Here is an 18,050-nt window from a genome sequence, read left to right on the forward strand (position 1 = left end):
GTCAATAACTGTTAATTTGTTACTCTCAGCTCTCAGATCAAAATGATGCGACGCAGCAAGCGAATGTGCACCCAAGTGGCATCTGGCGGCAGATCGCTGAACTCTTAGCAACGCGAGATTTTTTTTTTTTTTGTGACTTTTGAGCCAAAGCAATTCAGATGTCATTCCTTATTTGTGAGTGGTCTGCCTCAGATGACTAAGAAGACAATACTCACCAATAACACAGGCCTGCGAAATTGAAGTTATTGAAAAATACAAGAGACGTGCACGCTGAGTTTTATGTTATTGGGTGTGCTGATTTCGAAAATGACCTCCATTTTTTTCCATCACGTCAGGATTTTTTGTACAATCGATATCGATATTTTTGCTAAAATCCTATGTAAAAAGGAATTTTCACGAACAATTTTGCATGCACTATCTGGCAACAGTGGTTTTGATCCATTTAAATCTATGTAAAATCGATGCTTGGTGATGCAAATTGATTTATTAGCAATTGATTTTATTTTGTATAGGTTTAAATGGAAGAAAACCACTGTTGCCAGATCGCACGAGACACCTCTAGTCGAGAGAAAAACACAAAGTTCCCTTGCGTTTAGAATTTTAACATCCCATTATGGTGAAGTTTCTAGAAAAAAAGCACCAACGCATTATGTTCATTTGTGTTTATTAAGGTAACGTACATAAAATAGACGATTGACCACGAGGAGCAATGTATGTGTACATGAACGTTTGACACAAATTGTAAACTGAACAAACAACAAAACCAAACACAAACAAAGTTGATATTTAAGTACGTATCCTTTTGCCTTTGAAACTTCTTTTTGACGTTCTTCTTTTATGTGCAATCTCAGGCCTCTCTCGTGTTAACATCCAACAGTAGTCGGCGAGCATGTTCTTGTCCCATTGTCCTTGATATTTGCGCTCCATATCTTTAATATCTTGGTTGAACCTTTCACCCTGTTCTTCGCTGACTGCTCCTAAATTTTCGAGGAAATAGTCCACATGTGAGTGAAGGAAATGTAGTTTGACACTCATGGAGCAACCCAACGCTTGAAATTTGTCCAGCATATTCATAACAAGTGCTTTATAGTCAGGATCCTTGTAATTCCTTAGAAATTTACTGACCGCATCTTTGAAGGCAACCCAAGCTTCTTTCTCCGTTGTTGTCATGCTAGTCTCAAAGTCTCTATCCTTCATGAGGTTGCGGATATCTGGACCAACAAAGATTCCCTCTGTCAACTTGGTTGCAGATAAACCTGGAAACTTTTTGCACAGGTATTAGAAACAATCGCCATCTTTTGGAATAGCCTTGACAAATTGCTTCATTACACCTAATTTGATATGCAACGGGGGTAACAATACTTTTTTTGGGTCAACTAAGCTGTTCGGAATCACATTCTTGGTGCCTGGTTCAAGATTTTGTCTTTTAGCCCGTTCTTTCTTGACCCAATGTTGACTCTTTGCACGGCTGTCCCACTCACAAATGAAACATGGGAACTTTGTATATCCGTCTTGTTGACCAAGAAGCATGGAGATAACTTTCAAATCACCGCAAATGGTCCAACCGTGGTCGGCATATTTTATTTTGTTGAGGACGAGAGCCAGGTTTTCATAGCGTTCTTGTAAATGTACCGAGTGTGCAACTGGTACAGATGCATACTGGCTTCCTTGATGAAGAAGGACAGCTTTCAGGCTCCTTGTCGATAAATCTATAAACAGCCTCCATTCATCTTTATCGTAGGTGATATTAAATTTGCTCATCAATCCGGGAACATCAGAACAATAGACCAGGTTCTCCGCTTCCTCAAAGTACTGAACAAAGTCCTTTTCTCGATTCCTGTACCAATAAAAAGTGGTTCCTTTGGCCAATAAATGTTTTTCTTTCAATCTGGAGCCCAACAATTCAGCTGCCTCTTTCGAAAGGCCCAGATCTCTAATCAGATCATTAAGTTCAACCTGAGAGAAGGGCTGAGGTGAATCGCCTCCAGAGGGCTTATATTCGGTATCGGAGCCTTGACCGTCTGGATGTTCCGAGTCTGAAGACTCTGAAGAGATGACTGGTAATTAAGTTGGAGGCAAAGGCACTAGCACATAAGGTCCATGAGGAACGGGGTGTATGGCCGATAGAATGTTCTCAGGATAAGAGATTAGCTTGTGATTTTTTCGGTTATACCTGCGGACATGGCAGGCACAAAAGCAACAATCATCACAGTGGTTTCTCGGCTCCCTCCATGTCATAGGAATTCCAAAGCGTAAAGCAGTCTTCTTTCCGTTGAGCCATAAGCGTAGATCATTGAGACACTGCACACACACTTTATGAGGAGCCCACGATTTGTCCTGGTCTCCGAGTTTCATGCCAAAATACGCAAGATAAAGTTTTCTTACATAGTTTGTAATGGTCAGGCAGGGAGGAAAGCTATTCCACGCCGGAACAACATATTTATGGTAAATGTTCATACAAATCCACTTACAATTAAAATTTTCAAGAAAACGTGACGTGATTGACATTTTTCTTTATTTTTTTCGAACTCAGCACGACAAAATACATAAAGTTCACCTATCACTTCCCTTGTATTTTTTTCATCGCAGGCCTGTGTAATCTACTACAAACATTCGGCGTATCGAAATGCTTATTGATGTTTGAAACTTGTCATGGATGTGCAGAAAAGTGGATTAATAGAATTTCACCATGCATTTGACTATCGCCTCCACATAAATAAATAAATGTAAACAAATGTCACACTAATATGAGACTGTATGCACCATTACAACTCAAATCATCATATTAACCAGTAATAATCAGTGACGGCTATTAGTTAGAGGATTCATGAGGGGCAGTTACCCCCACTTTTTGCCACAATGAGCATGAGGGGCAGTTACCCACACTTCTCGCCACAATTGCACTCGCACCATGCTAAATCTTATCTAACAAGCCAAGGGAAAATAAACTGTGCTTGTCCGCCCCTCTTCCCCAGTTTTGTCACCTTGACCCCCAAGTTTTGAAACCCAATCGCCGCCACTGGTAAAAATCACTATTAGGTAACGTCTGCATACTCGCCTCAATTAGCACTCCGGCAGCATGTTTCTTCATACAGCTTATTTGCAGATGATACAATTCAACATTCAAGTGTATCAATATACGCTGTATAAAACACAACTTATTATCCACTTCGTTGACCCTGTACAACTCTACTTTTCTTGGTTCATTACCTGGGCGTGTAAGGGGTAGTACACCTCGCTAATTCTCTTTTTGCAAGGCAACGAGGCTCTGGCGTCTGAACCTACGGCCAGTATAATTCTCTTAGGGTTGTGTGTGTGTATTGTCGTTTGTTTTGTACTTATTATGTACTGATTACCTATTTACAGCCTCAGCTTTTAAGCCAGGTAAGAATATGATATCCTCAGACAGGCGTTTATATTAGTTACGGTAAAGCCCCCGTATAATGTGACGGGTGCAAATGGCCTAAGTGCTGACGCAACCCAGTTTATTTATTTATTTATTGAGAAAATTCAAGATACAGCACAGGTGACCATTTTACACTGAAATTGTCAACAATGAAAAAGCAAAATAATAATAAAAAGTAACAAAATAACACAAATTAACAAAGAATAAGTAACAAATGGCACTACTTGATATTATTTACAAACGTTTCTTCTAATAGAGGGCCGAAAGGCAAGCTCGGACAACAATATATCGATACTTGAGGAGAGATCATTGAATTGTGTGGCAAGTCTGTAAAACAGAGATCTTTTTGAATTTGTCTAGGTCTTTTTGTGTAAAATAAGCTTGTGTTGCGTGTTGTGCGTATAGGTACTCGAAACAGGAATTCCTCAAGGAGTGCGTTGCAGCGAATTTTGTCATTGACAATTTTGTATAAATAACTGAAATCATTCTGCAAACGGCGCTGAGATGCAGTCTGTAAGTTCAGAAAAGACAAGAGATGCGGAGATGAAAATTGCATAATGAGGGAACCCTGCATAGAACTATAGCTTGGAAGAAGTGAAAGACTGAATCGATCCTAGATAGCTGAGTGGGACACGCCATGGACCAGCCGGGAGAGCAATATTCTATTACTGCGGAAATGAATGACTTGAACTATAAAGTGAGGGCTGAGATGTCTCTAATTTCAGTGAAACGATCCATTAACCCAAGAGAAGCATGACCTTTTTTGTGGTGCCTGTAATATGATCCTCAAATGTGAGCTTTCCGTCGAAAACAATACCTAGGTCTTTGTGAGAAGATACACCATTTCAATACAATCAATCTCCCCTTTGCTACGGTTATACAATGCAAAAAGTCATTCAATTAAATAATACAGTAAAACCTCGTTAATCCGGACTAATGAGGATAAGTTGACCGCTTTAACGAAAGTCCTACCTACCCTATAGCGCTACAGCCCAATATTGGGCCCTGGCTTACCTACCGACTGCCGGCCTCCATCCCACGCGGGCCACAAGGGGGCCGTGGAGATCTGCAGCCAGACTAGGGAGATGGGTGGTCGGTCCGACCAACCCCCAGCCGTTGTAGGACTTCGCGACCGGATTACGCTCACTCACTCGGAGCTCCCCAATTTGCTCGCGATGGTGGGTTGCCACCGGACCTATACAAAGGCCAAAAATTCCCGGAGACCGAACCCGGGATCGAACCGAAAGCAAGGTGCCTTAGACCGCACGGTCACGGAGGAGGACTTAACGAAAGTCCGGATTAACTGAAATAACCTAAAAGAACAGTAGAAAGTCCATTAAAACTCCGTTTATAGCAACAAAACACGTTTATTATGGTGCATTTAAAGGGCATGGGCCTATTGTCTTTTGCCTGTCCGGATTAAGCGAAGTCCGGCTTATCGGGTTCCGGATTAACGAGCTTTTACTGTAGTTGCAAATTTAATAGTGTAGTTGACTTTAGAACGGTCCCGTCTATATTTCACAAGAGTTGGATGAAAGCGAAAATTCACCGTCTTAGACAGCAATTTATCCAGTCATTTATTTTACACTGTACTAAGGAAACACATTAAGAAAATCATGTTTCGCCTGTGACTGCAACTTCTTTATTCATCGAAATGGAGAATGAATAAGAGATGAAGGCGCGCTCACAAGCAGATACTTCAACTTGATTCAAACCACTCGACACCGCTCTCCCAAGCAGTGTAGCATTAAAAGTCAATATTGTTTCAACATGCAAAAATGACCTTTCTGTGAAGATGCTCTCATGACAACGACATTAGTGCCGCATCCTTTCATTTTAGAAGGTCAAGTGTTTTGCACAATCCGTACTGCACCTAGAAATAACGCCCTTACTTGTGTTTAAAGTTCGTAAATGTCACAAGAAACAACAACAACTTAGTTGTTGTTGAGTTTGTGTTTTAAGTCCACTTTATACACAGTAAGGTTAATCGGGACCGGACCTAGAGATTAAAGTGGGATCCAAACCATTATGTGCCTCCACCGGGTATCGAACCCGGGACCCCTTGATTACACTGCGCCATTGGGGAGGCCCAACAGCAACTTAGTTTCAGTAACGGAAATATGTGTGATTCAAACAACACACATTAGTTTCAATTCAACAACAAGATTCATTATGTGAACGGAACCTGACGTGGGTTCAGTTGAATTGGCGTCCACTTTATGCACAGTAAGACTAATCGGGACTGGACCTACAGTTTAAGTGGGATTCGAACCATACGTGCCTCAACAGAGAATAAAGCTCTTGACACCTTGATTACAGGGCGAGGATGACACCACTGTGCCATCGGGGACATTGATCAAATATATTTTCATAATACCTTCATAGTCTTGGCTAAACAAACTGAGTAGCTGATATCTGTTGCCAATGCTGGACAGGGGCGTAACGAGGCTGGGCAGCCGAGGCAGCGTCCCGGGGCCCCCGATCTGAAGGGGCCTCGAAAAGCAAGAAGACATTAATGGATTTTTCCTGATTAGTGTTTTGATAGATTGGCCCGCTACAGGCAGATTATATTGACGTGTGACGCCCACAGCTTGTGGTATCGTATGGTATCACGCCTGCAGTAATTATGACACGATACCCAACTGTGCTAAGCAAAGAATGCCAGAAGAGTAAAATTGTGGAGGTTTTAACACAATTAAATAAGAATTGCAACGCTGCCCGGGAAATCGTAAGTACAAAAAAGAACCCAACAACTTGCACCTCAAAATTGCGTTAGTCATAATTTAACTGTAAAAGGTAACCAGGAAAGTGCTCTGTATTTTTGTAACAGTTCAAAATATCTATATACTTTTTGGTGGCAGTATTCTGCGATGGCAAGAGTCAAAATCTTGAACAATAAATCAACAGAACCCAAATCTCAAAAAGCTTAATCCAACACTACATGTATGCTCTCAAAGAGAGGCATTTTGATGTCATGAAAGATTCCTTATTTTTTATTTGAAATATTTGCAGTAACTTGGGGGCTCCTCTTCAGAAGTCTGCCACGGGTTCCCCGGGAGCCTCGTTATGCCCTTGATGCTGGATTCGAGTTCTTTCTTAGAAGTCTTCCAGATTCCGTCAGCATCTAAAATACAAGATTTAATAAACTAAACAAGCAGACCCAGTGGCGCAACGCAATAGTGGATTCAAATCTTTTGCTAGAAGTCTTACAGAACCCTTTTGCATCTGAAGTACAAGATTTAAGAACCTAAAGTAGCAGAGGCCCAGTGGCACAACGGATAACGCGCTTGACTACGGATCAGGAGATTCCAGGTTCGAATCCTGGCTGGGTCGATTTAATATTTTCACTAAGACCTTCATAGTCCATTTCTTGACTAAACAAACTGAGAAATTAGTATCTGTTGCCAATGCTGGATTCCAGAGTTTTGCTAGAAGTCTTGCAGAACCCTTTTGCATATGAAGTACAAGATTTAAGAACCTAAAGTAGCAGAGGCCCAGTGGCACAACGGATAACGCGCTTGACTACGGATCAGGAGATTCCAGGTTCGAATCCTGGCTGGGTCGATTTAATATTTTCACTAAGACCTTCATAGTCCATTTCTTGACTAAACAAACTGAGAAATTAGTATCTGTTGCCAATGCTGGATTCCAGAGTTTTGCTAGAAGTCTTGCAGAACCCTTTTGCATCTCAAGTACAAGATTTAAGAACCTAAAGGAGCAGAGGCCCAGTGGCGCAACGGATAACGCGCCTGACTACGGATCAGGAGATTCCAGGTTCGAATCCTGGCTGGGTCGATCTAATATTTTCACTAAGACCTTCATAGTCCATTTCTTGACTAAACAAACTGAGAAATTAGTATCTGTTGCCAATGCTGGATTCCAGAGTTTTGCTAGAAGTCTTGCAGAACCCTTTTGCATCTGAAGTACAAGATTTAAGAACCTAAAGGAGCAGAGGCCCAGTGGCGCAACGGATAACGCGCCTGACTACGGATCAAGAGATTCCAGGTTCGAATCCTGGCTGGGTCGATCTAATATTTTCACTAAGACCTTCATAGTCCATTTCGTGACTAAACAAACTGAGAAATTAGTATCTGTTGCCAATGCTGGATTCCAGAGTTTTGCTAGAAGTCTTGCAGAACCCTTTTGCATCTGAAGTACAAGATTTAAGAACCTAAAGGAGCAGAGGCCCAGTGGCGCAACGGATAACGCGCCTGACTACGGATCAGGAGATTCCAGGTTCGAATCCTGGCTGGGTCGATCTAATATTTTCACTAAGACCTTCATAGTCCATTTCTTGACTAAACAAACTGAGAAATTAGTATCTGTTGCCAATGCTGGATTCCAGAGTTTTGCTAGAAGTCTTGCAGAACCCTTTTGCATCTGAAGTACAAGATTTAAGAACCTAAAGGAGCAGAGGCCCAGTGGCGCAACGGATAACGCGCCTGACTACGGATCAGGAGATTCCAGGTTCGAATCCTGGCTGGGTCGATCTAATATTTTCACTAAGACCTTCATAATAATAATAATAATATCGTCTTTATTGAGAGGGCGTGTTTCGGCCTCGCGGGCAGTTCTTACAACAAACCCTTTAAAGAAACATATTACAATTGACAATACAAGATTTAATAAACTAAACAAGCAGACCCAGTGGCGCAACGCAATAGTGGATTCAAATCTTTAGCTAGAAGTCTTACAGAACCCTTTTGCATCTGAAGTACAAGATTTAAGAACCTAAAGTAGCAGAGGCCCAGTGGCACAACGGATAACGCGCTTGACTACGGATCAGGAGATTCCAGGTTCGAATCCTGGCTGGGTCGATTTAATATTTTCACTAAGACCTTCATAGTCCATTTCTTGACTAAACAAACTGAGAAATTAGTATCTGTTGCCAATGCTGGATTCCAGAGTTTTGCTAGAAGTCTTGCAGAACCCTTTTGCATATGAAGTACAAGATTTAAGAACCTAAAGTAGCAGAGGCCCAGTGGCACAACGGATAACGCGCTTGACTACGGATCAGGAGATTCCAGGTTCGAATCCTGGCTGGGTCGATTTAATATTTTCACTAAGACCTTCATAGTCCATTTCTTGACTAAACAAACTGAGAAATTAGTATCTGTTGCCAATGCTGGATTCCAGAGTTTTGCTAGAAGTCTTGCAGAACCCTTTTGCATCTGAAGTACAAGATTTAAGAACCTAAAGGAGCAGAGGCCCAGTGGCGCAACGGATAACGCGCCTGACTACGGATCAGGAGATTCCAGGTTCGAATCCTGGCTGGGTCGATCTAATATTTTCACTAAGACCTTCATAGTCCATTTCTTGACTAAACAAACTGAGAAATTAGTATCTGTTGCCAATGCTGGATTCCAGAGTTTTGCTAGAAGTCTTGCAGAACCCTTTTGCATCTGAAGTACAAGATTTAAGAACCTAAAGGAGCAGAGGCCCAGTGGCGCAACGGATAACGCGCCTGACTACGGATCAAGAGATTCCAGGTTCGAATCCTGGCTGGGTCGATCTAATATTTTCACTAAGACCTTCATAGTCCATTTCGTGACTAAACAAACTGAGAAATTAGTATCTGTTGCCAATGCTGGATTCCAGAGTTTTGCTAGAAGTCTTGCAGAACCCTTTTGCATCTGAAGTACAAGATTTAAGAACCTAAAGGAGCAGAGGCCCAGTGGCGCAACGGATAACGCGCCTGACTACGGATCAGGAGATTCCAGGTTCGAATCCTGGCTGGGTCGATCTAATATTTTCACTAAGACCTTCATAGTCCATTTCTTGACTAAACAAACTGAGAAATTAGTATCTGTTGCCAATGCTGGATTCCAGAGTTTTGCTAGAAGTCTTGCAGAACCCTTTTGCATCTGAAGTACAAGATTTAAGAACCTAAAGGAGCAGAGGCCCAGTGGCGCAACGGATAACGCGCCTGACTACGGATCAGGAGATTCCAGGTTCGAATCCTGGCTGGGTCGATCTAATATTTTCACTAAGACCTTCATAATAATAATAATAATATCGTCTTTATTGAGAGGGCGTGTTTCGGCCTCGCGGGCAGTTCTTACAACAAACCCTTTAAAGAAACATATTACAATTGACACTTTCCACTTCTTGAAAATTTTTGTTGCAGTAGAAAGAATAAAAATACAAAAAAAAAAGAAATTGAAAAAAACATTCCTACTTATAATGTAAACAATTAATGTACTGAAGGTACAGAGTTAAATACCACAATTAAAATACAATTATTACAGCTAAAACTACAACCAATACCTCATTCCCATTCATTACAGAAAAGACAAAGCCAGGCACTATTGTTTGGACAGCAGATGTTTCTTTAGATTTATTTTGTATGTTGCAGGGTTAAGCTCCCCTGAGGTCAGTGGTGGGGGAGGTCATTCCTTTCTTTTATTGCGGTGACTATGAAAGAATTCCCATAGAATGTTGTTCTGTGTACAGGAATCGTGAAGTGTGTTTTTTGACGAAGGTTAATTTGTCTTCCTTTCTTCCTGTACGGAGCAATTTGATCATATAAATATCTTGGTTCCTTATTGTTCAGGATCCTGTACAATAAGGACAATGCCAAAAATGTTCTCCTATTCTTAACGTTTAACCAATTAAGTTCCTGTAAGTACGGGGATATTTCTTGACTAAACAAACTGAGAAATTAGTATCTGTTGCCAATGCTGGATTCCAGAGTTTTGCTAGAAGTCTTGCAGAACCCTTTTGCATCTGAAGTACAAGATTTAAGAACCTAAAGGAGCAGAGGCCCAGTGGCGCAACGGATAACGCGCCTGACTAAGGATCAGGAGATTCCAGGTTCGAATCCTGGCTGGGTCGATCTAATATTTTCACTAAGACCTTCATAGTCCATTTCTTGACTAAACAAACTGAGAAATTAGTATCTGTTGCCAATGCTGGATTCCAGAGTTTTGCTAGAAGTCTTGCAGAACCCTTTTGCATCTGAAGTACAAGATTTAAGAACCTAAAGGAGCAGAGGCCCAGTGGCGCAACGGATAACGCGCCTGACTACGGATCAGGAGATTCCAGGTTCGAATCCTGGCTGGGTCGATCTAATATTTTCACTAAGACCTTCATAGTCCATTTCTTGACTAAACAAACTGAGAAATTAGTATCTGTTGCCAATGCTGGATTCCAGAGTTTTGCTAGAAGTCTTGCAGAACCCTTTTGCATCTGAAGTACAAGATTTAAGAACCTAAAGGAGCAGAGGCCCAGTGGCGCAACGGATAACGCGCCTGACTACGGATCAGGAGATTCCAGGTTCGAATCCTGGCTGGGTCGATCTAATATTTTCACTAAGACCTTCATAGTCCATTTCTTGACTAAACAAACTGAGAAATTAGTATCTGTTGCCAATGCTGGATTCCAGAGTTTTGCTAGAAGTCTTGCAGAACCCTTTTGCATCTGAAGTACAAGATTTAAGAACCTAAAGGAGCAGAGGCCCAGTGGCGCAACGGATAACGCGCCTGACTACGGATCAGGAGATTCCAGGTTCGAATCCTGGCTGGGTCGATCTAATATTTTCACTAAGACCTTCATAATAATAATAATAATATCGTCTTTATTGAGAGGGCGTGTTTCGGCCTCGCGGGCAGTTCTTACAACAAACCCTTTAAAGAAACATATTACAATTGACAATACAAGATTTAATAAACTAAACAAGCAGACCCAGTGGCGCAACGCAATAGTGGATTCAAATCTTTTGCTAGAAGTCTTACAGAACCCTTTTGCATCTGAAGTACAAGATTTAAGAACCTAAAGTAGCAGAGGCCCAGTGGCACAACGGATAACGCGCTTGACTACGGATCAGGAGATTCCAGGTTCGAATCCTGGCTGGGTCGATTTAATATTTTCACTAAGACCTTCATAGTCCATTTCTTGACTAAACAAACTGAGAAATTAGTATCTGTTGCCAATGCTGGATTCCAGAGTTTTGCTAGAAGTCTTGCAGAACCCTTTTGCATATGAAGTACAAGATTTAAGAACCTAAAGTAGCAGAGGCCCAGTGGCACAACGGATAACGCGCCTGACTACGGATCAGGAGATTCCAGGTTCGAATCCTGGCTGGGTCGATTTAATATTTTCACTAAGACCTTCATAGTCCATTTCTTGACTAAACAAACTGAGAAATTAGTATCTGTTGCCAATGCTGGATTCCAGAGTTTTGCTAGAAGTCTTGCAGAACCCTTTTGCATCTGAAGTACAAGATTTAAGAACCTAAAGGAGCAGAGGCCCAGTGGCGCAACGGATAACGCGCCTGACTACGGATCAGGAGATTCCAGGTTCGAATCCTGGCTGGGTCGATCTAATATTTTCACTAAGACCTTCATAGTCCATTTCTTGACTAAACAAACTGAGAAATTAGTATCTGTTGCCAATGCTGGATTCCAGAGTTTTGCTAGAAGTCTTGCAGAACCCTTTTGCATCTGAAGTACAAGATTTAAGAACCTAAAGGAGCAGAGGCCCAGTGGCGCAACGGATAACGCGCCTGACTACGGATCAAGAGATTCCAGGTTCGAATCCTGGCTGGGTCGATCTAATATTTTCACTAAGACCTTCATAGTCCATTTCGTGACTAAACAAACTGAGAAATTAGTATCTGTTGCCAATGCTGGATTCCAGAGTTTTGCTAGAAGTCTTGCAGAACCCTTTTGCATCTGAAGTACAAGATTTAAGAACCTAAAGGAGCAGAGGCCCAGTGGCGCAACGGATAACGCGCCTGACTACGGATCAGGAGATTCCAGGTTCGAATCCTGGCTGGGTCGATCTAATATTTTCACTAAGACCTTCATAGTCCATTTCTTGACTAAACAAACTGAGAAATTAGTATCTGTTGCCAATGCTGGATTCCAGAGTTTTGCTAGAAGTCTTGCAGAACCCTTTTGCATCTGAAGTACAAGATTTAAGAACCTAAAGGAGCAGAGGCCCAGTGGCGCAACGGATAACGCGCCTGACTACGGATCAGGAGATTCCAGGTTCGAATCCTGGCTGGGTCGATCTAATATTTTCACTAAGACCTTCATAATAATAATAATAATATCGTCTTTATTGAGAGGGCGTGTTTCGGCCTCGCGGGCAGTTCTTACAACAAACCCTTTAAAGAAACATATTACAATTGACACTTTCCACTTCTTGAAAATCTTTGTTGCAGTAGAAAGAATAAAAATACAAAAAAAAAAGAAATTGAAAAAAACATTCCTACTTATAATGTAAACAATTAATGTACTGAAGGTACAGAGTTAAATACCACAATTAAAATACAATTATTACAGCTAAAACTACAACCAATACCTCATTCCCATTCATTACAGAAAAGACAAAGCCAGGCACTATTGTTTGGACAGCAGATGTTTCTTTAGATTTATTTTGTATGTTGCAGGGTTAAGCTCCCCTGAGGTCAGTGGTGGGGGAGGTCATTCCTTTCTTTTATTGCGGTGACTATGAAAGAATTCCCATAGAATGTTGTTCTGTGTACAGGAATCGTGAAGTGTGTTTTTTGACGAAGGTTAATTTGTCTTCCTTTCTTCCTGTACGGAGCAATTTGATCATATAAATATCTTGGTTCCTTATTGTTCAGGATCCTGTACAATAAGGACAATGCCAAAAATGTTCTCCTATTCTTAACGTTTAACCAATTAAGTTCCTGTAAGTACGGGGATATTTCTTGACTAAACAAACTGAGAAATTAGTATCTGTTGCCAATGCTGGATTCCAGAGTTTTGCTAGAAGTCTTGCAGAACCCTTTTGCATCTGAAGTACAAGATTTAAGAACCTAAAGGAGCAGAGGCCCAGTGGCGCAACGGATAACGCGCCTGACTAAGGATCAGGAGATTCCAGGTTCGAATCCTGGCTGGGTCGATCTAATATTTTCACTAAGACCTTCATAGTCCATTTCTTGACTAAACAAACTGAGAAATTAGTATCTGTTGCCAATGCTGGATTCCAGAGTTTTGCTAGAAGTCTTGCAGAACCCTTTTGCATCTGAAGTACAAGATTTAAGAACCTAAAGGAGCAGAGGCCCAGTGGCGCAACGGATAACGCGCCTGACTACGGATCAGGAGATTCCAGGTTCGAATCCTGGCTGGGTCGATCTAATATTTTCACTAAGACCTTCATAGTCCATTTCTTGACTAAACAAACTGAGAAATTAGTATCTGTTGCCAATGCTGGATTCCAGAGTTTTGCTAGAAGTCTTGCAGAACCCTTTTGCATCTGAAGTACAAGATTTAAGAACCTAAAGGAGCAGAGGCCCAGTGGCGCAACGGATAACGCGCCTGACTACGGATCAGGAGATTCCAGGTTCGAATCCTGGCTGGGTCGATCTAATATTTTCACTAAGACCTTCATAGTCCATTTCTTGACTAAACAAACTGAGAAATTAGTATCTGTTGCCAATGCTGGATTCCAGAGTTTTGCTAGAAGTCTTGCAGAACCCTTTTGCATCTGAAGTACAAGATTTAAGAACCTAAAGGAGCAGAGGCCCAGTGGCGCAACGGATAACGCGCGTGACTACGGATCAGGAGATTCCAGGTTCGAATCCTGGCTGGGTCGATCTAATATTTTCACTAAGACCTTCATAGTCCATTTCTTGACTAAACAAACTGAGAAATTAGTATCTGTTGCCAATGCTGGATTCCAGAGTTTTGCTAGAAGTCTTGCAGAACCCTTTTGCATCTGAAGTACAAGATTTAAGAACCTAAAGGAGCAGAGGCCCAGTGGCGCAACGGATAACGCGCCTGACTACGGATCAGGAGATTCCAGGTTCGAATCCTGGCTGGATCGATCTAATATTTTCACTAAGACCTTCATAGTCCATTTCTTGACTAAACAAACTGAGAAATTAGTATCTGTTGCCAATGCTGGATTCCAGAGTTTTGCTAGAAGTCTTGCAGAACCCTTTTGCATCTGAAGTACAAGATTTAAGAACCTAAAGGAGCCGAGGCCCATTGGTGCAACGGATAACGCGCCTGACTACGGATCAGTAGATTCCAGGTTCGAATCCTGGCTGGGTCGATCTAATATTTTCACTAAGACCTTCATAGTCCATTTCTTGACTAAACAAACTGAGAAATTAGTATCTGTTGCCAATGCTGGATTCCAGAGTTTTGCTAGAAGTCTTGCAGAACCCTTTTGCATCTGAAGTACAAGATTTAAGAACCTAAAGGAGCAGAGGCCCAGTGGCGCAACGGATAACGCGCCTGACTAAGGATCAGGAGATTCCAGGTTCGAATCCTGGCTGGGTCGATCTAATATTTTCACTAAGACCTTCATAGTCCATTTCTTGACTAAACAAACTGAGAAATTAGTATCTGTTGCCAATGCTGGATTCCAGAGTTTTGCTAGAAGTTTTGCAGAACCCTTTTGCATCTGAAGTACAAGATTTAAGAACCTAAAGGAGCAGAGGCGAAGTGGCGCAACGGATAACGCGCCTGACTACGGATCAGGAGATTCCAGGTTCGAATCCTGGCTGGATCGATCTAATATTTTCACTAAGACCTTCATAGTCCATTTCTTGACTAAACAAACTGAGAAATTAGTATCTGTTGCCAATGCTGGATTCCAGAGTTTTGCTAGAAGTCTTGCAGAACCCTTTTGAATCTGAAGTACAAGATTTAAGAACCTAAAGGAGCCGAGGCCCAGTGGTGCAACGGATAACGCGCCTGACTACGAATCAGTAGATTCCAGGTTCGAATCCTGGCTGGGTCGATCTAATATTTTCACTAAGACCTTCATAGTCCATTTCTTGACTAAACAAACTGAGAAATTAATATCTGTTGCCAATGCTGGATTCCAGAGTTTTGCTAGAAGTCTTGCAGAACCCTTTTGCATCTGAAGTACAAGATTTAAGAACCTAAAGGAGCAGAGGCCCAGTGGCGCAACGGATAACGCGCCTGACTAAGGATCAGGAGATTCCAGGTTCGAATCCTGGCTGGGTCGATCTAATATTTTCACTAAGACCTTCATAGTCCATTTCTTGACTAAACAAACTGAGAAATTAGTATCTGTTGCCAATGCTGGATTCCAGAGTTTTGCTAGAAGTCTTGCAGAACCCTTTTGCATCTGAAGTACAAGATTTAAGAACCTAAAGGAGCAGAGGCCCAGTGGCGCAACGGATAACGCGCCTGACTTCGGATCAGGAGATTCCAGGTTCGAATCCCGGCTGTGTGGATCTAATATTTTCACTAAGACCTTCATAGTCCATTTCTTGACTAAACAAACTGAGAAATTAGTATCTGTTGCCAATGCTGGATTCCAGAGTTTTGCTAGAAGTCTTGCAGAACCCTTTTGCATCTGAAGTACAAGATTTAAGAACCTAAAGTAGCAGAGGCCCAGTGGCGCAACGGATAACGCGCCTGACTAAGGATCAGGAGATTCCAGGTTCGAATCCTGGCTGGGTCGATCTAATATTTTCACTAAGACTTTCATAGTCCATTTCTTGACTAAACAAACTGAGAAATTAGTATCTGTTGCCAATGCTGGATTCCAGAGTTTTGCTAGAAGTCTTGCAGAACCCTTTTGCATCTGAAGTACAAGATTTAAGAACCTAAAGGAGCGCCTGACTACGGATCAGGAGATTCCAGGTTCGAATCCTGGCTGGGTCGATCTAATATTTTCACTAAGACCTTCATAGTCCATTTCTTGACTAAACAAACTGAGAAATTAGTATCTGTTGCCAATGCTGGATTCCAGAGTTTTGCTAGAAGTCTTGCAGAACCCTTTTGCATCTGAAGTACAAGATTTAAGAACTTAAAGGAGCACCTGACTACGGATCAGGAGATTCCAGGTTCGAATCCTGGCTGGGTCGATCTAATATTTTCACTAAGACCATCATAGTCCATTTCTTGACTAAACAAACTGAGAAATTAGTATCTGTTGCCAATGCTGGATTCCAGAGTTTTGCTAGAAGTCTTGCAGAACCCTTTTGCATCTGAAGTACAAGATTTAAGAACCTAAAGGAGCAGAGGCCCAGTGGCGCAACGGATAACGCGCCTGACTACGGATCAGGAGATTCCAGGTTCGAATCCTGGCTGGGTCGATCTAATATTTTCACTAAGACCTTCATAGTCCATTTCTTGACTAAACAAACTGAGAAATTAGTATCTGTTGCCAATGCTGGATTCCAGAGTTTTGCTAGAAGTCTTGCAGAACCCTTTTGCATCTGAAGTACAAGATTTAAGAACCTAAAGGAGCAGAGGCCCAGTGGCGCAACGGATAACGCGCCTGACTAAGGATCAGGAGATTCCAGGTTCGAATCCTGGCTGGGTCGATCTAATATTTTCACTAAGACCTTCATAGTCCATTTCTTGACTAAACAAACTGAGAAATTAGTATCTGTTGCCAATGCTGGATTCCAGAGTTTTGCTAGAAGTCTTGCAGAACCCTTTTGCATCTGAAGTACAAGATTTAAGAACTTAAAGGAGCGCCTGACTACGGATCAGGAGATTCCAGGTTCGAATCCTGGCTGGGTCGATCTAATATTTTCACTAAGACCTTCATAGTCCATTTCTTGACTTAACAAACTGAGAAATTAGTATCTGTTGCCAATGCTGGATTCCAGAGTTTTGCTAGAAGTCTTGCAGAACCCTTTTGCATCTGAAGTACAAGATTTAAGAACCTAAAGGAGCAGAGGCCCAGTGGCGCAACGGATAACGCGCCTGACTTCGGATCAGGAGATTCCAGGTTCGAATCCTGGCTGGTTCGATCTAATATTTTCACTAAGACCTTCATAGTCCATTTCTTGACTAAACAAACTGAGAAATTAGTATCTGTTGCCAATGCTGGATTCCAGAGATTTGCTAGAAGTCTTGCAGAACCCTTTTGCATCTGAAGTACAAGATTTAAGAACTTAAAGGAGCAGAGGCCCAGTGGCGCAACGGATAACGCGCCTGACTACGGATCAGGAGATTCCAGGTTCGAATCCTGGCTGAGTCGATCTAATATTTTCACTAAGACATTCATAGTCCACTTCTTGACTAAACAAACTGAGAAATTAGTATCTGTTGCCAATGCTGGATTCCAGAGTTTTGCTAGAAGTCTTGCAGAACCCTTTTGCATCTGAAGTACAAGATTTAAGAACCTAAAGGAGCAGAGGCCCAGTGGCGCAACGGATAACGCGCCTGACTTCGGATCAGGAGATTCCAGGTTCGAATCCTGGCTGGGTCGATCTAATATTTTCACTAAGACCTTCATAGTCCATTTCTTGACTAAACAAACTGAGAAATTAGTATCTGTTGCCAATGCTGGATTCCAGAGATTTGCTAGAAGTCTTGCAGAACCCTTTTGCATCTGAAGTACAAGATTTAAGAACCTAAAGGAGCAGAGGCCCAGTGGCGCAACGGATAACGCGCCTGACTACGGATGAGGAGATTCCAGGTTCGAATCCTGGCTGGGTCGATCTAATATTTTCACTAAGACTTTCATAGTCCATTTCTTGACTAAAAAACTGAGAAATTAGTATCTGTTGCCAATGCTGGATTCCAGAGTTTTGCTAGAAGTCTTGCAGAACCCTTTTGCATCTGAAGTACAAGATTTAAGAACTTAAAGGAGCGCCTGACTACGGATCAGGAGATTCCAGGTTCGAATCCTGGCTGGGTCGATCTAATATTTTCACTAAGACCTTCATAGTCCA

The 18,050-nt window shown here is 41.9% G+C and overlaps 37 non-coding genes across 37 annotated transcripts; all 37 read left to right on the forward strand.

The window, feature by feature from the left end:
• Nucleotides 1-6,666: 6,666 nt before the first annotated feature.
• Nucleotides 6,667-6,739, forward strand: TRNAR-ACG (transfer RNA arginine (anticodon ACG)). Its single transcript has one exon. It is a non-coding gene; the product is annotated as a tRNA-Arg (tRNA).
• A 158-nt stretch (nt 6,740-6,897) lies between these two features.
• TRNAR-ACG (transfer RNA arginine (anticodon ACG)) lies at nt 6,898-6,970 on the forward strand. Its single transcript has one exon. It is a non-coding gene; the product is annotated as a tRNA-Arg (tRNA).
• A 158-nt stretch (nt 6,971-7,128) lies between these two features.
• TRNAR-ACG (transfer RNA arginine (anticodon ACG)) lies at nt 7,129-7,201 on the forward strand. Its single transcript has one exon. It is a non-coding gene; the product is annotated as a tRNA-Arg (tRNA).
• A 158-nt stretch (nt 7,202-7,359) lies between these two features.
• TRNAR-ACG (transfer RNA arginine (anticodon ACG)) lies at nt 7,360-7,432 on the forward strand. The gene has a single exon. It is a non-coding gene; the product is annotated as a tRNA-Arg (tRNA).
• Nucleotides 7,433-7,590: 158 nt separating this feature from the next.
• TRNAR-ACG (transfer RNA arginine (anticodon ACG)) lies at nt 7,591-7,663 on the forward strand. Its single transcript has one exon. It is a non-coding gene; the product is annotated as a tRNA-Arg (tRNA).
• A 158-nt stretch (nt 7,664-7,821) lies between these two features.
• On the forward strand, nt 7,822-7,894 carry TRNAR-ACG (transfer RNA arginine (anticodon ACG)). The gene has a single exon. It is a non-coding gene; the product is annotated as a tRNA-Arg (tRNA).
• A 256-nt stretch (nt 7,895-8,150) lies between these two features.
• TRNAR-ACG (transfer RNA arginine (anticodon ACG)) lies at nt 8,151-8,223 on the forward strand. The gene has a single exon. It is a non-coding gene; the product is annotated as a tRNA-Arg (tRNA).
• A 158-nt stretch (nt 8,224-8,381) lies between these two features.
• On the forward strand, nt 8,382-8,454 carry TRNAR-ACG (transfer RNA arginine (anticodon ACG)). The gene has a single exon. It is a non-coding gene; the product is annotated as a tRNA-Arg (tRNA).
• Nucleotides 8,455-8,612: 158 nt separating this feature from the next.
• Nucleotides 8,613-8,685, forward strand: TRNAR-ACG (transfer RNA arginine (anticodon ACG)). The gene has a single exon. It is a non-coding gene; the product is annotated as a tRNA-Arg (tRNA).
• Nucleotides 8,686-8,843: 158 nt separating this feature from the next.
• On the forward strand, nt 8,844-8,916 carry TRNAR-ACG (transfer RNA arginine (anticodon ACG)). The gene has a single exon. It is a non-coding gene; the product is annotated as a tRNA-Arg (tRNA).
• A 158-nt stretch (nt 8,917-9,074) lies between these two features.
• TRNAR-ACG (transfer RNA arginine (anticodon ACG)) lies at nt 9,075-9,147 on the forward strand. The gene has a single exon. It is a non-coding gene; the product is annotated as a tRNA-Arg (tRNA).
• A 158-nt stretch (nt 9,148-9,305) lies between these two features.
• On the forward strand, nt 9,306-9,378 carry TRNAR-ACG (transfer RNA arginine (anticodon ACG)). Its single transcript has one exon. It is a non-coding gene; the product is annotated as a tRNA-Arg (tRNA).
• Nucleotides 9,379-10,167: 789 nt separating this feature from the next.
• On the forward strand, nt 10,168-10,240 carry TRNAL-AAG (transfer RNA leucine (anticodon AAG)). Its single transcript has one exon. It is a non-coding gene; the product is annotated as a tRNA-Leu (tRNA).
• Nucleotides 10,241-10,398: 158 nt separating this feature from the next.
• TRNAR-ACG (transfer RNA arginine (anticodon ACG)) lies at nt 10,399-10,471 on the forward strand. The gene has a single exon. It is a non-coding gene; the product is annotated as a tRNA-Arg (tRNA).
• Nucleotides 10,472-10,629: 158 nt separating this feature from the next.
• TRNAR-ACG (transfer RNA arginine (anticodon ACG)) lies at nt 10,630-10,702 on the forward strand. Its single transcript has one exon. It is a non-coding gene; the product is annotated as a tRNA-Arg (tRNA).
• A 158-nt stretch (nt 10,703-10,860) lies between these two features.
• TRNAR-ACG (transfer RNA arginine (anticodon ACG)) lies at nt 10,861-10,933 on the forward strand. The gene has a single exon. It is a non-coding gene; the product is annotated as a tRNA-Arg (tRNA).
• Nucleotides 10,934-11,189: 256 nt separating this feature from the next.
• TRNAR-ACG (transfer RNA arginine (anticodon ACG)) lies at nt 11,190-11,262 on the forward strand. Its single transcript has one exon. It is a non-coding gene; the product is annotated as a tRNA-Arg (tRNA).
• A 158-nt stretch (nt 11,263-11,420) lies between these two features.
• Nucleotides 11,421-11,493, forward strand: TRNAR-ACG (transfer RNA arginine (anticodon ACG)). The gene has a single exon. It is a non-coding gene; the product is annotated as a tRNA-Arg (tRNA).
• A 158-nt stretch (nt 11,494-11,651) lies between these two features.
• TRNAR-ACG (transfer RNA arginine (anticodon ACG)) lies at nt 11,652-11,724 on the forward strand. Its single transcript has one exon. It is a non-coding gene; the product is annotated as a tRNA-Arg (tRNA).
• Nucleotides 11,725-11,882: 158 nt separating this feature from the next.
• Nucleotides 11,883-11,955, forward strand: TRNAR-ACG (transfer RNA arginine (anticodon ACG)). The gene has a single exon. It is a non-coding gene; the product is annotated as a tRNA-Arg (tRNA).
• Nucleotides 11,956-12,113: 158 nt separating this feature from the next.
• TRNAR-ACG (transfer RNA arginine (anticodon ACG)) lies at nt 12,114-12,186 on the forward strand. Its single transcript has one exon. It is a non-coding gene; the product is annotated as a tRNA-Arg (tRNA).
• Nucleotides 12,187-12,344: 158 nt separating this feature from the next.
• TRNAR-ACG (transfer RNA arginine (anticodon ACG)) lies at nt 12,345-12,417 on the forward strand. The gene has a single exon. It is a non-coding gene; the product is annotated as a tRNA-Arg (tRNA).
• Nucleotides 12,418-13,206: 789 nt separating this feature from the next.
• On the forward strand, nt 13,207-13,279 carry TRNAL-AAG (transfer RNA leucine (anticodon AAG)). Its single transcript has one exon. It is a non-coding gene; the product is annotated as a tRNA-Leu (tRNA).
• Nucleotides 13,280-13,437: 158 nt separating this feature from the next.
• On the forward strand, nt 13,438-13,510 carry TRNAR-ACG (transfer RNA arginine (anticodon ACG)). The gene has a single exon. It is a non-coding gene; the product is annotated as a tRNA-Arg (tRNA).
• A 158-nt stretch (nt 13,511-13,668) lies between these two features.
• On the forward strand, nt 13,669-13,741 carry TRNAR-ACG (transfer RNA arginine (anticodon ACG)). Its single transcript has one exon. It is a non-coding gene; the product is annotated as a tRNA-Arg (tRNA).
• A 158-nt stretch (nt 13,742-13,899) lies between these two features.
• TRNAR-ACG (transfer RNA arginine (anticodon ACG)) lies at nt 13,900-13,972 on the forward strand. Its single transcript has one exon. It is a non-coding gene; the product is annotated as a tRNA-Arg (tRNA).
• Nucleotides 13,973-14,130: 158 nt separating this feature from the next.
• Nucleotides 14,131-14,203, forward strand: TRNAR-ACG (transfer RNA arginine (anticodon ACG)). Its single transcript has one exon. It is a non-coding gene; the product is annotated as a tRNA-Arg (tRNA).
• A 389-nt stretch (nt 14,204-14,592) lies between these two features.
• TRNAL-AAG (transfer RNA leucine (anticodon AAG)) lies at nt 14,593-14,665 on the forward strand. Its single transcript has one exon. It is a non-coding gene; the product is annotated as a tRNA-Leu (tRNA).
• A 389-nt stretch (nt 14,666-15,054) lies between these two features.
• TRNAR-ACG (transfer RNA arginine (anticodon ACG)) lies at nt 15,055-15,127 on the forward strand. Its single transcript has one exon. It is a non-coding gene; the product is annotated as a tRNA-Arg (tRNA).
• A 158-nt stretch (nt 15,128-15,285) lies between these two features.
• On the forward strand, nt 15,286-15,358 carry TRNAL-AAG (transfer RNA leucine (anticodon AAG)). The gene has a single exon. It is a non-coding gene; the product is annotated as a tRNA-Leu (tRNA).
• A 389-nt stretch (nt 15,359-15,747) lies between these two features.
• On the forward strand, nt 15,748-15,820 carry TRNAL-AAG (transfer RNA leucine (anticodon AAG)). Its single transcript has one exon. It is a non-coding gene; the product is annotated as a tRNA-Leu (tRNA).
• Nucleotides 15,821-16,384: 564 nt separating this feature from the next.
• On the forward strand, nt 16,385-16,457 carry TRNAR-ACG (transfer RNA arginine (anticodon ACG)). Its single transcript has one exon. It is a non-coding gene; the product is annotated as a tRNA-Arg (tRNA).
• Nucleotides 16,458-16,615: 158 nt separating this feature from the next.
• Nucleotides 16,616-16,688, forward strand: TRNAL-AAG (transfer RNA leucine (anticodon AAG)). The gene has a single exon. It is a non-coding gene; the product is annotated as a tRNA-Leu (tRNA).
• A 361-nt stretch (nt 16,689-17,049) lies between these two features.
• Nucleotides 17,050-17,122, forward strand: TRNAR-UCG (transfer RNA arginine (anticodon UCG)). The gene has a single exon. It is a non-coding gene; the product is annotated as a tRNA-Arg (tRNA).
• Nucleotides 17,123-17,280: 158 nt separating this feature from the next.
• TRNAR-ACG (transfer RNA arginine (anticodon ACG)) lies at nt 17,281-17,353 on the forward strand. The gene has a single exon. It is a non-coding gene; the product is annotated as a tRNA-Arg (tRNA).
• Nucleotides 17,354-17,511: 158 nt separating this feature from the next.
• On the forward strand, nt 17,512-17,584 carry TRNAR-UCG (transfer RNA arginine (anticodon UCG)). The gene has a single exon. It is a non-coding gene; the product is annotated as a tRNA-Arg (tRNA).
• A 158-nt stretch (nt 17,585-17,742) lies between these two features.
• Nucleotides 17,743-17,815, forward strand: TRNAR-ACG (transfer RNA arginine (anticodon ACG)). Its single transcript has one exon. It is a non-coding gene; the product is annotated as a tRNA-Arg (tRNA).
• The last annotated feature ends 235 nt before the right edge of the window (nt 17,816-18,050 follow it).

Source organism: Lepisma saccharinum, chromosome 22 (genome assembly GCF_977018435.1).
Source record: "Lepisma saccharinum chromosome 22, izLepSacc3.1, whole genome shotgun sequence".
In the NCBI taxonomy this organism is placed as follows: domain Eukaryota; kingdom Metazoa; phylum Arthropoda; class Insecta; order Zygentoma; family Lepismatidae; genus Lepisma; species Lepisma saccharinum.